The following is a 15,426-nucleotide window of genomic DNA, read 5'->3' on the forward strand; positions in this document are numbered from 1 at the left end:
TGTCTTGTTTGTTTCATTTTCTGCCAGGTAGGCAAAAAAAGGGTACATTGCTTTATAGACTTTGCACTGCAATTTCCATTTTCATCCCTCTGAAGAAAACACGCCTGTTGTCTCTAGAGCTTTGCTATCTGTCAGGTTGAAGGAGACCCAAGAGAAGTGGCTTCTTCCTGAAGACTTGAGAAGAGCAATGGGAATCCCACGTGGAAAAGCAAGAGTGCCCTCAGGAGACTGGCCAGAGCCATTCTCCACTGATCATGTTTCCCATCATATACTGTGCATGCGTGCTCAGCTTCTCAGTTGTGTCTGGCTCTTTGAGACCCATGGACTGTAGCCCACCGGGCTCCTCTGTCCATGGGATTTCCCAGGCAAGAATGCTGAAGTGGATTGCCATTTCCTCCTGCAGAGGATCTTCCTGACCCAGGGATGGAATCAGTGTCTCCTTTGGCTCTTGGACTGGCTGGTGGATTCTTTACCACTGTGTCACCTGGGAAGCCCTGGGGTGCATTAAAGCACTCAGAGCCTGAGCAGGCCAAAGTCTGTCTCCAGATGGAAAGCACTGAAGTTGATGGAAGGCAGGGTGGAAACCAAGCTACAGGAAAGCACCACTGTAGAAAGAGTGTGTGACAGCGTCATACGGCAGCTCCAAGTCTCCCACCCACCCCACACATGATACAAACAACAACATTCACTATGATGACTCTTATCTAGCAGACAAAATGCAGGGTTGATCATTGATACAACTACCAGATAATCTTAACCAAGTTAACACCAACACCACCAATACTACTTGTTTGCACCTCTAAGGAGTAGGGTTCATGCTTCATATTACTGATTATTTCCAAAGTATATAAAATGACCCAGAGTTCCTAGCTCCCATGGTTTACTTCTCATCCTCTGGTCCTGGAAGGCTTTGAGGAGCTTCTGTGGCCAAGCACATGAGGCAATCTTTCTCCTGGAGGAAACCTGACCTTTGGTTCAGATCTAATAATGAGTTACTTTTTTATTTTCTTTAAGTGCCCAGCTCTTTCATCTTTGGTCCTATTTTCTCCAGTTTCTATGGAGGATGTGAAGCTGCGCTGATCAACCCCAAAGCTTCTGCCCACGGAATTCTCTGGGATCCAACTACTGCCTCCATTGGGCTTCTGATTATAGTCAATACCTGAATTTCCGGTTCTCATTCTTACCTCTGCTGCATGGGAATTCCATTTTACCTTGTTTTACTGCCCTGAAGGCTTCCCTCGTGGCTCAGCTGGTAAAGAATCTGTCCACAATGCGGGAGACCTGGGTTCAATCCCTGGGTTAGGAAGATCCCCTGGAGAAGGGAAAGGCTACCCACTCCAGTATTCTGGCCTGGAGAATTCCATGGACTGTGAGTCCATGGGGTCACAAAGAGTCAGACACAACTTTCACTTTCAACTTTCAAACTGCCCTGAAGCTGAAAAACAGTAAAAGAGCTAGTCACTCAGTCGTGTCCGACTCTTTGCGACCCCATGGACTATATAGCCTGCCAGGCTCCTCTGTCCATGGGATTCTCCAGGCAAGAATACTGGAGTGGGATCCCCTCTTCAGAGGATCTTCCATATTCGGGGATTGAACCCAGGTCCCCTGCATTGCAGACAGATTCTTTGCCATCTGAGCCACCAGGAAAGCCCACCCTGAAGCTGAATGTCATTTAAAAAACAGACTCACAGACATAGAGAACAGACAAGGGGGAGGGGGATAGGGGAGGATGGACTAGGAATCTGGGATTAGCAGATGAAAACTATTATATATAGAATGGATAAACAAGAAGCTCCTACTGTATATCAGAGAGAACTATATTCAATATCCTGTGATAAACCATAATGAAATAAAGACTGTGAGAAGGAATATATACACATATATAACTTGAATCACTGTGCTGTCCATGGAGGCTACAGAATGTTGTAAATCAACTATACGTCAATCAAAATAAGTTTCATAAATAAAAGATGGCTTGGTTGTAAGTCAATGAGAAGTCTCCTCAGAACAACTTAAATAGAAATCATTTTAAGTTTTTCCCCAAATAGTAAGAATCCTGGAGATTTTAAGTGCCTAAGCCTGTGGCAGGGCTCAGGGGATGAGGACCAGTGTTTCTGGACCTTTCCATTAGAGCTGCAGGATGACTGCCTCAGCTCTGAAACCAAGGCAAGAAAGACTAAGGTGTTTAAAAATAGTCATTGCTTGACTTGGTTGCTCCATGTTATCTGTATGGTTACTTTTCAGTTTGGAAGTTAACTGCATAAAACATTAATGCAAAGTGAATATGTAGTTTTTAAAAGAAGTTTTATTAGATAGCTGCTTGCATATGGACTCATTGTTTCTTTAATATAATTATGTACAGCAAACTCTCATTTATAGGTTAGATAGGTAAATTATTGCTTTCATTTAGTCTCTAAGTTTTGATTTTTTCAGCCCTGCAATGTGTCATAAAAATTCCTTTCTAAGGGTAAGAGTATAATTAGTGTAAGAACAATTTGTCTTAATGACAAACTGACATCAGTTCAGATGAAAAATCTGAGAGACATCTCAGAAAAATTTATGTCTCTTTTGGTTAAAAACATCAATCCTGACACAAACTCAATCTTGGCTCACTCACCATTCTTCCCGCTAATTAATTTACTGGATTTATGAAGAGCTTTCCCTTCTGCTAGCTTGATTTCCTTTCCTAGCTTTGTGGTTGTCATAGTTCATATTCGTCCACCTGAAGGTATCAAGCCTGGTCAGGTTTGATTTGGTTAGAACATCATTTCCTGTTTTTCTCTACTTACACAAATATTGATAACTGGAAATTAATGAAGGGTTAATGTACTTCCATGCAGCTCTGAACTCATAGTCAAAGACCCCTACATTCTAACTGATTGATTGTTCCCCAAGGCAAAGCGGATTTGGATCATAGACTTAGTTTTTAGACTTCTGGTTTGCATTTTCTTCTTTTCTTTCCTATTAAATCTGCTTATAATAGCAAACGTCACAGCTGCACATACATGTTAATAAAAATCTTGCAAGGCAGAATGCAGGGCGTGCTAAATGGGGATTGAGTTCCTCTGTAGGTAAAAGCAATTATGCTTTATATTCTTTAAAGGGAAGGAATGCTATTTGATTTAGTGACCTACTTAGATGAACCGGAGGACCGATTCCTGGCATTTCACGACTGACTTGAAGAGGGCAGGGATTCTAGAAGTTTCCGATAAACAGAGTGAGGCTAAGGAGTGTTGAGTCAGTGAGAACAGGCAGAGCCCAAGTGGGAATGAGTAGGCAGGGACATACTAGACTTTCTAAATCAGAAACAAAAGGCTGGGCTCTAACTGCAGACGCCAACGCATCACGCTTGAAGGCCAGACAGCCCAGAGCATCAGATGTTAGGGGTTAAGTTCACATAGGCCACCCTGCAGTGGAGCCCACATGCGATCCTGCCCATCATCTTGGATTCTGGCTTCCACAGAATGGGATGCTTGTGAACATCTCAGAGTTTATACAGACGTGGCTTCGTCCATCAGTGAATGATGGCTGTGCTGTTCAGGGGATGTCCCAACACACAGGCATCTCTAAGAGGCAGAATATTTGGCTCCTCTTTTTACAGTGTTGCTCTAAACTTTTATCTCCTGGGAGCATTCAGTTCTTAGGAGCAGATAACATGGTCCTAATGAGAAAAGCTCCTGCTGTCCTAGAAGTGCCAAATCTGTGGAATTTAGAAAGATGAGTATAACTACAGAGTTGTGGACAACCTACAAATTTCGACTGGCTCTAGCCCCTGCTTACTCTCATCTTTTCAAACACGGCTGCCACCAAGAAGGGTGTGAAGACAGATATCTACATTGTCTATTTATATAGATGAAAGTTTATAATGCTTATAATAGGCTTATAATGCTTATAATAGGCTAAAGATTTAGTTTACAAATTATGCACATGTCAATTCTAGAGTCCTTTAAACATTCCTCACCATGAAGAATGTTTGAGCATTTGAAATATAGAATATTTCACTATAAAATAATAAAAATTGAATGCAATGGTCATGGTGAGTGACACCTTGCTCACCTGCTTTCCCCTTTGTCTTTAGTGTTTTTGGCTACTTGTTAATAATGCCCGAGGGAGGAGGGGAAAGGAAACCACTATGTTTGCTCCTAGGGTATGTATGTAGTAAAATTTATCAGTTGCTACTTAGGTGAACATAAAGCTTGTCACAGAAACCAATTTGCTTTTAGAACGAAAGGGGATCCTACAGCAAGGACTGTATCCTATACAAGATACAATTGTATACTATACAAGTTACAGTTTTTAATATTTTAATATTCATACCCAGAAAAGGCTTAAACTGGTTGTGTTCCTGCCCTTTGGTCCTCCAATGACCTCTTTGGAAATAATCAGCATATACAAATGAATTTCTTATAGAGGATTAGTTCATGGTCTTTAAAATTTTCTCAGGGTACTGAATCCTAGGACTTCATCCAATCTAAGTTCAGTTCAGTTCAGTCGCTCAGTTGTGTCTGACTCTGAGACCCCATGAACCGCAGCATGCCAGGCCTCCCTGTCCATCACAAACTCTCAGAGTTTACCCAAACTCATGTCCATCGAGTCGGTGATGCCATCCAACCATCTCATCCTCTATTGTCCTCTTCTCCTCTTGCCCTCAATCTTTCCCAGCATCAGGGTCTTTTCAAATGAGTCAGCTCTTTGCATCAGGTGGCCAAAGTATTGGAGTTTCAGCTTCAACATCAGTCCTTCCAATGAACACCCAGGACTGATCTCCTTTAGGATGGATTGGTTGGATCTCCTTGCAGTTCAAGGGACTCTCAAGAATCTTCTCCAACATCACAGTTCAAAAGCATCAATGCTTCAGCGTTCAGCTTTCTTTATAATCCAACTCTCACATCCATGACCACTGGAAAAACCATAGCCTTGACTAGATGGACCTTTGTTGGCAAAGTAATGTCTCTGCTTTTTAATATGCTGTCTAGGTTGGTCATAACTTTCCTTCCAAGGAGTAAGCACCTTTTAATTTCATGGCTGCAATCACCATCTGCAGTGATTTTGGAGCCCTGAAAAATAAAGTCTCACTGTTTCCACTGTTTCCCCGTCCATTTGCCAGGAAGTGATGGGACTGGATGCCATGGTCTTAGTTTTCTGAATATTGAGCTTTAAGCCAACTTTTTCACTTTTCTCTTTCACTTTCATCAAGAGGCTTTTTAGTTCTTCTTCACTTTCTGCCATAAGGGTGGTGTCATCTGCATATCTGAGGTTATTGATATTTCTCCCGGCAGTCTTGATTCCAGCCTGTGCTTCATGCAGTCCAGCGTTTCTCATGATGTACTCTGCATATAAGTTAAATAAGCAGGGTGACAATATACAGCCTTGACGTACACTTTTCCTATTTGGAACCAGTCTGTTATTCCATGTCCAGTAATAACTGTTGTTTCCTGACCTGCATACAGGTTTCTCAAGAGGCAAGTCAGGTGGTCTGGTATTCCCATCTCTTTCAGAATTTTCCACAGTTTATTGTGATCCACACAGTCAAAGGCTTTGGCATAGTCAATAAAGCAGAAATAGTCAACTACAAATTGGCACTTCCCATCTACCTCTACAGGCTTCCCAGGTGGTGCTAGTGGTAAAGAAGTCACTTGCCAATGCAGGAGATGTAAGAGACCTGGATTTGATCCCTGGGTTGTGAAGATCCCCTGGAGAAGGAAATGGTTACCCACTCCAGTATTCTTGCTGGAGAATCCCATGGTGAGAGGAGCCTGGAGGGCTACAGTCCATAGGGCTGCACAGAGATGGACACGTTTGAAGCAGCTTAGCAAGCATGCACACATCTACCTTTACAAGAATTAAATCATGTGCTACTGCAGCTGCTGACCTTCAATACCTCCTGAAAGGAGCTCAGGATGGAGAGCAGAAATGAAGCACTCTTTCTTCCCGGTAGGGTAAAAACCGTCAGGACAAGTCTTCAGATAGTTAGATATTTCAGGAGTCAATTTTATGAGCCCAATTCTTGTATCTCCTCATATCTAGAAAAGCAGTAAAATCCTTCATGGTGACAACTATTTCTGGTAACTAGCAGAAGCTTCCGGAAAAATATGTGCTTGATTGCCTGTATGCCCCCTTTGCCAAGATCACATATATACTATCTTTACACTCTGCCTCTTTGGAGCAGTTTCTCAGAGCTGTCTGAGATGCTGTCTCACAGGCTGCAATTCTCATTTTGTCCCAAATAAAATTCAACTGGCAATTCTCATGTTGTCCAATTTTTTTTAAGTCAACACCAATGATTAGGATTAATACACCAACTGAAATTTTTTGTGGGGGAGATTTTGAAATGACTCCAGGAAGTTTTGTAACTCATTATGGATTTTAACTATCCACAGTACACAAATCCCTTCACTAAATCATCTGTTGAAGGAAAGAAGAAAGGGACAGAAAGAAGGTGGGGGGAGGGAGGAAAGAAAGGAAGAGAAACGGAAAGTAGTCAAGAATCACTCGCGTCGTAAAAGAATCCAAGTACTTTTAAATTTTTAGGGCAGAAAGCATAAAAAATCTGGCTAAATACAGAGATTATGTCTTACCTGGGTGAGACAAAATTGCGGTGATAACTAAGCACTAATATTCCTAAAATGGTGCCTTTTTTGTTTCCAGATGGTGGAAGCCTCCAAATATTTGCTTCTGAGCCACTAGAGGGCAGTCGAGCACCGGGGAGAAAACCGCCTTTAACAAAGACCATTGCCCCCCACTCCCCCTCCCGACACACACCCACTTCCCATCCCCAGATAAATCACACACCATTCAAAGGCCAGGAAAGACAGAAGCCATAGGGAGGATCAGGATGCAAGAAAATTCATTATAGGGGAAAGACGCTTCCCCTTTAAGCATGGAAGTGAGGGATAAAAGGAAGGATTGTTTCAACGTATATTCAAAGAACTGAGATGGAAATTCTCACATTTTATAGGATTGTAGGGACTGCAACATTTACTTGAGAATTATAAGAAACCATGCCCCACCCCCCAATTTGGGAGTGCAAATGACCAACTGCACAAAATGAATATTTGAAAGTCTAAGAAAATGAAAAATAAATTTCTCATTTGTAATCAAAGATTTGCAACCTCCTAGCTCTTATATTCTGAACTCTTTCCTCTGGTATTTTCTGTTATAATAATAAGAACCTAGGTATGAGACTTAGATAATTGGAACTTTCTCTTCATCATACCTTTTGTCTTTTCCTCCTGATGAAGAGTTCAAAGACCGGTTGGTGACTGAGTTCCTACTATTCTATGTTTTTTGTTTTTTTTTTTTTTAATTCACTACATAGAACAAGATGAGATTATATATCCTAACAAAAATGCTTTATTTTCCTTTTTGCTCCCTTCCCCTGACAAGAAATAAGTCATTTTGTTGACTGATATGTTCTACTGTATCATCCTTTAAATTCAGAAATTTCTCAGTTTCTAAACGTATTCTTAGCATCAAAGCATCTGGTTTTTTGGTACAGCATATGCTTATGAGGACTGAGATGGTATTTTGTTCAGGTTTAGAAAGGAATTTGGTAAAAAGACTTGCACTGTTAGGGAGAAATACCAGTTTCTATCATTAATACTTAGACTGTTTATATGTTTGCACGTTTTATTCACCCATTACTTAAAAATTAAGGTGCTGCTGGACACTATTGAAAAAAATGTGTTGCTAGATTTTTCCAGAATATGTTTCAAATTTATGAAAAAACTAGAGTAGGAAGGAATTTGTCTATACTCATCGTTGCTTTAAGTAATAGCTGTATTCTACAAAATATGTCTGTCAATTGATTTTTTGCTAAATGGAATCATATTTTTTATTTGACTTATATGAAAATTTCAGAGATGCTTTAGCTATATTATTTGTCAGTGATTTCTAACATTTAGCTTTGAGGTTTTTCTGTCTGGAAATCAAACGATCTGAAAACACTCCTACACACCAAACAGTTATTATTTAATAAAAAAAGAACTCTGGAAATTTACTTTCAAAGTGAAAAACCACTTGACAAAAGGAAAAATAATCCCAGTAATCCTAGTTTATCCCTTTTGTAAACTGTAAACTTCCATTCCAAGTTTTCTGGAAACTGTTTCTACTTCTGTATCATACTAACTGAACACATCTTCAGTATTGCTATATATAGCCTTAGTTACATCAGCGTAGCAGCATTCTCATTTCTCCTTTAAAGAATACTTAAGAGCTATATTTTCCAAGAGTTGTGAATAATTTTATGGTTCAATTTCTATTTAAATGGGGGAAATTTCTGAGGGAAACATATTTTCTGGACTGTTTGTTCAATGACTTTTGACAGATCTCCATTATTTTTCCTTAGTAAGCAGAAACTTACTGTTCAAATAATTTTACAAGCAAAGCAAAGCTGTTGTTCAATACTACCTTTTCTGGGACTAAGACTTTTGGGCTTTGGAACAGTCTTCAAAGTTAATGTATTAGTTTTAGTTTTCTAAAATAAAAACTAGTTGCCTGAGAAAAGGAAGGCAGAATATCAAATCTGTTGGGAAAAATAGAAATGTTTGAGGTCTAGTTATGCAGTGTTGCTTGTCCTCCCCAATAGAAGTTGGAATATGTGAACAATGGACATGACAAAGTAATTGAAATATACCAAAGAAATTTAGCAGTCAAATCACATCTTTATTTAGATAAAATTGCTTTCAGTATACAGCTTCTATAGTTTTCAAATGCCATTTATTTTTTTAATGAAACTTATGATTTTATGGACTTAAAATTGTAGTGCAATAGTTCATGTATTGGAGAAGGAAATGACAGCCCACTCCAGTATTCTTGCCTGGAGAATCCCATGGACAGAGGAGCCTGGTGGGCTATGGTTCATGCGGTCGCAAGAGTCGGACACGACTTAGTGACTAAACCACCACCAGCAGCTCATGCATATACTATATTCAGATCAAAGGTATTAAATATTGAATAGAATCATGATAGTATTAGAACCAAACCAACTATAACCTAAAGTGTCCTTTCTGCCTTTACCTAGGTGGCCTCAAAGATGCTATGAATGTGTGTGTGTATGTGTTGGAGGTGAGATTCCCTAGAAAATTAACTTAGAGAAAGGTGAGTAATAATATATTTATTCATGTCATCAGTCATTATTTAGAAATTATTTTTACACTGTGCTGTTATTGGGCTTCCCTGGTGGCTCAGCACTAAAGAATCTGCCTGCAATTGCAGGGGAAGCAAGAAACGCAGGTTCGATCCCTGGGTCAGGAAGATCCCTGAGGAAGGCATGGTAATCCACTCCAGTATTCTTGCCTGGAGAATCCTATGGACAGAGGAGCCTGGGGGCTACAGTCCATGGGGTCACAAAGAGTCAGATACAACTGAAGTGACTGAGTATGGACACGTGCACTTATTATCTCCACAATTAAAAATTCTATTGACATATACAATATTGTATTTATGCAATTCAGGGAGTTTTTATTATGCTGACGTGGTACAAACTTTTTGAAATGTATTCATATTATACAAGGAAGAGTTTCTGCTTTTTAAAAATTTACTTTTAATTGGGGAGAAATTGCTTTACAATGTTGTGTTGATTTCTGCCATACAGCAATGCAAATCGTCTATAACTGTACATGTACCACCTGTCTCTTGAGCCTCCCTCTTCCCCCTCCCCATCCCCACACCTCACTAGGTCATCACAGAGTGTCAGGCTGTGTTCCCTGTGTTATGTAGCAACTTCTGACCAGCTCTCTATTTAACTCACGGTAGTGTATATATGTTGATGCTACTTACTCCATTCATCCTGTTCTCTCCTTCCCCCACTGTGTCCATGAGAGTTTCAATTTTGTTGGGAATAGGCAATATATACAACCTGAGAGAAAAGACAAGTTAACAGAAATAATCATTATGACTATAGAACTAGGCATTGTCCTCAGGTGCTTGAAAAGTACTGACCTTCTTTAACAACTTCCTAAAGAACTGACATTATCCTCATTGTACAGATGAGTAAACTGAGGAGCTGAGAGATGGATTAAATTATCCAAGATAACACAGCTACCTAGTGGAGAAGCCATAGGTCAAACTTAGACACTGTGTCTCCAGACCTTACCCTCTCCATCACAGGTCACACTCCCCCTCCTTATGTGAATAAATGCCAGGAGGAGTTGTTTTGACCCCTAAGTTCATGGGTTTACATCAAAGTCATAGTAGCAACATTCATATTGGAGTGGTTAAACAGTTGATTCAATATTTGGGTGAATGATTCATCCTGCCTTCATTCATGCCCACCCTTTGCCCATACTTTAATTGGCATTCAATTAAATTAATTGCTCAGTGTTTATGTTTTTAAAAAAATTGAATCTATATTCTCATTTTGTTTAAATTATATATGGAATCTAGAAGAATGGTACAGATGAACCCGTTTGCAAGGCAGAAGCAGAGACACAGACAAGAGAGCAAACATAAGGGAAGAAAGGGGTAGAATGAGTTGGGAGATTGGGATTCATGTATATGCACTACCATGTATAAAATAGATAATTGATGAGAACTTATTGTATATCATCAGGAACTCTATTTGGTGCTCTGTGGTGACCTAAATCAGAAGGAAATACAAAAAAGAGATGATATATGTACATATAACTGACTCACTTTTCTGTAGAGCAGAAACAAACACAATATTGTAAAGCAACTATACCCCAGTTTTAAAAAATAAATAAATTGAATCTAATTTAAAATAATCTCAAACTTCTCACATCTACCATTTTGAAGGACCTAATATAGTCTGGTATTTTAACTAGATAGATTACAAACCCTATTTTTATTGTAGTTATAAAAAGGGGGCAAATTTATTTATTTATTTATTTTTGCTTTCACTGATTGTTAGATCATCGAAAAAGCATGACAGTTCCAGAAAAACACCTACTTCTGCTTTATTGACTATGTTGAACCTTTGACTGTGTGGATCACAATAAACTGTGGAAAATTCTTAAAGAGATGGGAATACCAGACCACCTCACTTACCTCCTGAGAAACCCACGTTTAGGTCAAGAAGCAACAGTTAGAACTGGACATGGAACAACAGACTGGTTCCAAATCGGGAAAGGAGTATGTCAAGGCTGTATATTGTCACCCTGCTTATTTAACTTATATGCAGAGTACATCATGAGAAATGCTGGGCTGGATGAAGCACAAGCTGGAATCAAGATGCCGGGAAAGATATCAATAACCTCAGATATGCAGATGACACCTCCCTTAGGGCAGAAAGTGAAGAAGACCTAAAGAGCCTCTTGATGAAAATGAAAGAGGAGAGTGAAAAAGTTGGCTTAAAGCTCAACATTCAGAAAACTAAGATCATGGCATCTGGTCCCATCACTTCATGGCAAATAGATGGGGAAACAATGGAATCAGTGAGAGACTTTATTTTGTGGGGCTCCAAAATCACTGCGGGGGGCTGCAGATGGAGACTGCAGCCATGAAATTAAAAGACGCTTGCTCCTTGGACGAAAAGCTATGACCAACCTAGATAACTTATTAAAAAGCAGAGACATTACTTTTCCAACAAAGTTTCGTCTAGCCAAGCTATGGTTTTTAGTCATGTATGGATGTGACAGTTGGACTATGAAGAAAGCTGAGTGCCGAAGAATTGATGTTTTTGAACTGTGGTGTTGGAAAATGCTCTTGAGTCCTTTGGACAAGGGAGATCCAACTAGTCAATCCTAAAGGAAATCAGTCCTGAATATTCTTTGGAAGGACTGATGCTGAAGCTGAAACTCCAATACTTTGACCACCTGTTGTGAAAAGCTGACTCATTTGAAAAGACCCTGATGCTGGGAAAGATTGAAGGCGGGAGAAGGGGACGACAGAGGATGAGATGGTTGGATGGCATCACCAACTCAATGGACATGAGTTTGAGTAAACTCTGGGAGTTGGTGATGGACAGGCAGGTCTGGCTAAACTGAACTGAATTGACTGAAAAACCCAGAAGAAAAAGTCTTTATTTCTGCAGACCTATTAATCAAAAAGAAAGGTGATAATCCAATTATTTAAATCCCTGACTGTCTAAGGACAGCATGATAGTGGACTTTTTGCTTAATTGAATTTTGGGGATCTCAAAGATCACCACGATGAAATCATTCATTCAAAAACTTCCATCAAAGTATTATTTGGTACAGGTATATAAAGGAAAGTTGGTATAGTTGTTTGTTAGCATATATTGCTTTTATGTAAGTCAAATTTGTGCAGTAATAGCCAATTTACGTTGGTTTTATATTGAATAGTGGGATGAGAAATAGGATTAGTACAATCAGATCAGTTCAGTTCAGATCAGTCGCTCAGTCATGTCTGAATCTTTGTGACCCCGTGGACTGCAGCATGCCCGGCCTCCCTACCCATCACCAACTCCCGGAGCTTAATCAAACTCAGGTCCATTGAGTCAGTGATGCCATCCAACAATCTCATCCTCCGTCATCCCTTTCTCCTCCCACCTTCAATCTTTCCCAGCATCAGGGTCTCTTCCGTCACTTCTTCACATCAGGTGGCTAAAGAATTGGAGTTTCAGCTTCAGCATCAGTCTTTCCAACGAATACCCAGGACTGATCTCCTTTAGGATGGACTTGTTGGATCTCCTTGCAGTCCAAGGACTCTCATCAGTCTTTTCCAACACCACAGTTCAAAAGCATCAATACTTTGGTGCTCAGCTTTCTTTATAGTCCAACTCTAACATCCATACATGACTACTGGAAAATGGAAAATATTGACCATCTGGTGATGTCCATGTGTAGTCTTCTCTTGTGTTGTTGGAAGAGGGTGTTTGCTATGACCAGTGCATTCTCTTGGCAAAACTCTATTAGCCTTTGCCCTGCTTCATTCTGTACTCCAAGGCCAAATTTGCCAGTTACTCCAGGTACTTCTTGACTTCCTACTTTCGCATTCCAGTCCCCTATAATGAAAAGGACATCTTTTTTGGGTGTAGTTTTAGAAGGCCTTGTAGGTCTTCATAGAACTGTTCAACTTCAGCTTCTTCAGCATTACAGGTTGGACTTGGTATAGACTTGGATTACTGTAATATTGAATGGTTTGCCTTGGAAACGAAAAGAGATCATTCTGTCATTTTTGAGATTGCATCCAAGTACTGCATTTTGAACTCTTTTGTTGTTTATGATGGCTACTTCATTCCTTCTAAGGGATTCTTGCCCTTAGATATAATGGTCATCTGAGTTAAATTCAACCATTCCAGTCCATTTTAGTTTGTTGATTCCTAAAAGGTCGACTTTCACTCTTGCCATCTCCTGTTTGACCACTTCCAATTTGCCCTGATTCATGGACCTAACATTCCAGATTCCTATACAATATAGCTCTTTACAGCACTGGGCGTTTCTTCTATCACCAGACACAGGTACAACTGGCTGTTTTTCTTTGTTGTTGTTTTGCCTCCATCTCTTCGTTCTTTCTGAAGTTATTTCTCTACTGATCTCCAGTAGCATACTGGGCACCTACTGACCTGGGGAGTTCATCTGTCAGTGTCCTATCTTTTTGCCTTTTAATACTGTTCTTGTGGTTCTCAAACCAAAAATACTGAAGTGGCTTGCCATTCCCTTCTCCAGTGGACCACATTTTGTCAGAACTCTCCACTATGACCCATCCGTCTTGGGTGGCCCTACACGGCATAGCTTATAGTTTCATTGAGTTAGACAAGGCTATTTTCATGTGATCAGTTGGTTAGTTTTCTGTGATTGTGATTTTCATTGTCTGCCCTCTGATTTAGAAGGATACTAGGCTTATGGAAGCTTCCTGATGGGAGAGACTGACTGAGGGGGAAGCTGGGTTTTGTTCTGATGGGCGGGGCCATGCTCAGTAAATCTTTAATCCAGTTTTCTGTTGATGGGTGGAGATGTGTTCCCTCCTTGTTATTTACCCAGGCCCAAACTATGATGGAGGTAATGAAGAAAATGGCGACCTTCTTCAAAAGGCCCCATGCATGTACTGCTACACTCAGTTCCCTCAGCCCTGCAGCCGGCCACCATGGACCCACACCTCCGCTGGAGACTTCTGGACACTCATGGGCAAGTCTGGGTTAGTCTCTTGTGGGGTCACTGCTCCTTTATCCTGGGTCCTGGTGCACACAGATTCTATTTGTGTCCTTTAAGAATCTATTTTCCAGTCCTGTGTATAGTCCTGTGGCAGCTCTATGGTGGGGTTAATGGCTACTTCCTCCACGAGGACTTATGCCATACCCAGGTCTGCTGCACCCAGAGCCCCTGCCCCTGCCGCAGTCCACTGCTGACCCGCACCTCCACAGGAGACTCTCAGACACAGTTCTGTCTCAGTCTCTGTGGGGTCTCTGGGTCCTGGTGTGCACAAGGTTTGTTTGAGCCCTCTGAGTGTCTCTGTCGGAAATGGGGTTTGATTCTAAATGCGAATTCGCCCCTCCTACCATCTTGCTGGTGCTACTCTGCCCTTGGACGTGGGGTATCTCCTCACGGCTGCTCCAGAGCAGCATAGCTGCCACTCCAATGCCTTGTAGCTGCCGCTCCAGCCAGTACAATCAGATGAAGGTCAGTAAATCACGCCATGGGTAAGGTTTATTTTTTCTTATTCTGTGCCATGAATATTTTACATAAAATTGAATCATTGGAAGGCATTTTTCCTTATCAATTATTTTTATTTATCAAAAATCTATTATTTTTAGCTGATAGGAAGATTAGAAACATATTTTCATTTCAACCATAGAAAGGATATAGCATTATAATTTGCTTTCATCTGCTGTTTGTCCTGACTTTCTGTTATTTTATTTAGCATGTCTGTTGATCTAATTCTTCTGACCTCTAACAGGTATATTTTCCAGGCTTCAGCATATGGATACACAGATGATAAGTACAACACTTAGCCCTGCTCACTGATTTTTTTTCCTTCTCTGTAACTTGAAGTTCTAATTCAAGCTCTCATTGGGGCTGAAAGAGAAGGGAAAACATAACCTCAGTATGATGCAAAAAGCATAAATGGTTCATTTTCTTTATCCTTGAAAGCATCTTGACTTCATAAACAATGGAGGAGTTGCTGCCATGAGGCCTGATTCCTCCCTAAGTATATTAGTCATCAAGGTTTGAAGTGGGAGGAGGAGAACAGAAGGGTCTGAAAGTCTCTCCTTGTACAGGGAAAATAAAGGCTTATCTTCCATATGATGCCTCACCTTCCACTCCTCACCCTGAAGACTACCGATGTGACTTCATGAGGGTTTGTTATGGTCTCTCATCCATTTCCATGGACTGTGGGTACCAGGCATTCTTGGTCCTGATATTCCAGTGATGGTGCTTGCAGGCTCTACAATGTTGTCTACTGAAGCACCTCCACTCCCATCGGGTCCTGTTTCCTTGACTTTTTCTCCAGATGCTAAGAACAAGAATTTGAAAAGTGTGATTGAGTGGAAGGTCCTCCACAAGA

The 15,426-nt window shown here is 40.5% G+C and overlaps 1 long non-coding RNA gene across 1 annotated transcript; it reads left to right on the forward strand.

The window, feature by feature from the left end:
- Window positions 1-8,202: 8,202 nt before the first annotated feature.
- Window positions 8,203-13,926, forward strand: LOC122419625. The gene is made up of 3 exons (XR_006262943.1): window positions 8,203-8,233; window positions 9,023-9,099; window positions 13,905-13,926. It is a non-coding gene; the product is annotated as an uncharacterized LOC122419625 (long non-coding RNA).
- The last annotated feature ends 1,500 nt before the right edge of the window (window positions 13,927-15,426 follow it).

This window comes from Cervus canadensis, chromosome 1 (genome assembly GCF_019320065.1).
Source record: "Cervus canadensis isolate Bull #8, Minnesota chromosome 1, ASM1932006v1, whole genome shotgun sequence".
Classification (NCBI taxonomy): domain Eukaryota; kingdom Metazoa; phylum Chordata; class Mammalia; order Artiodactyla; family Cervidae; genus Cervus; species Cervus canadensis.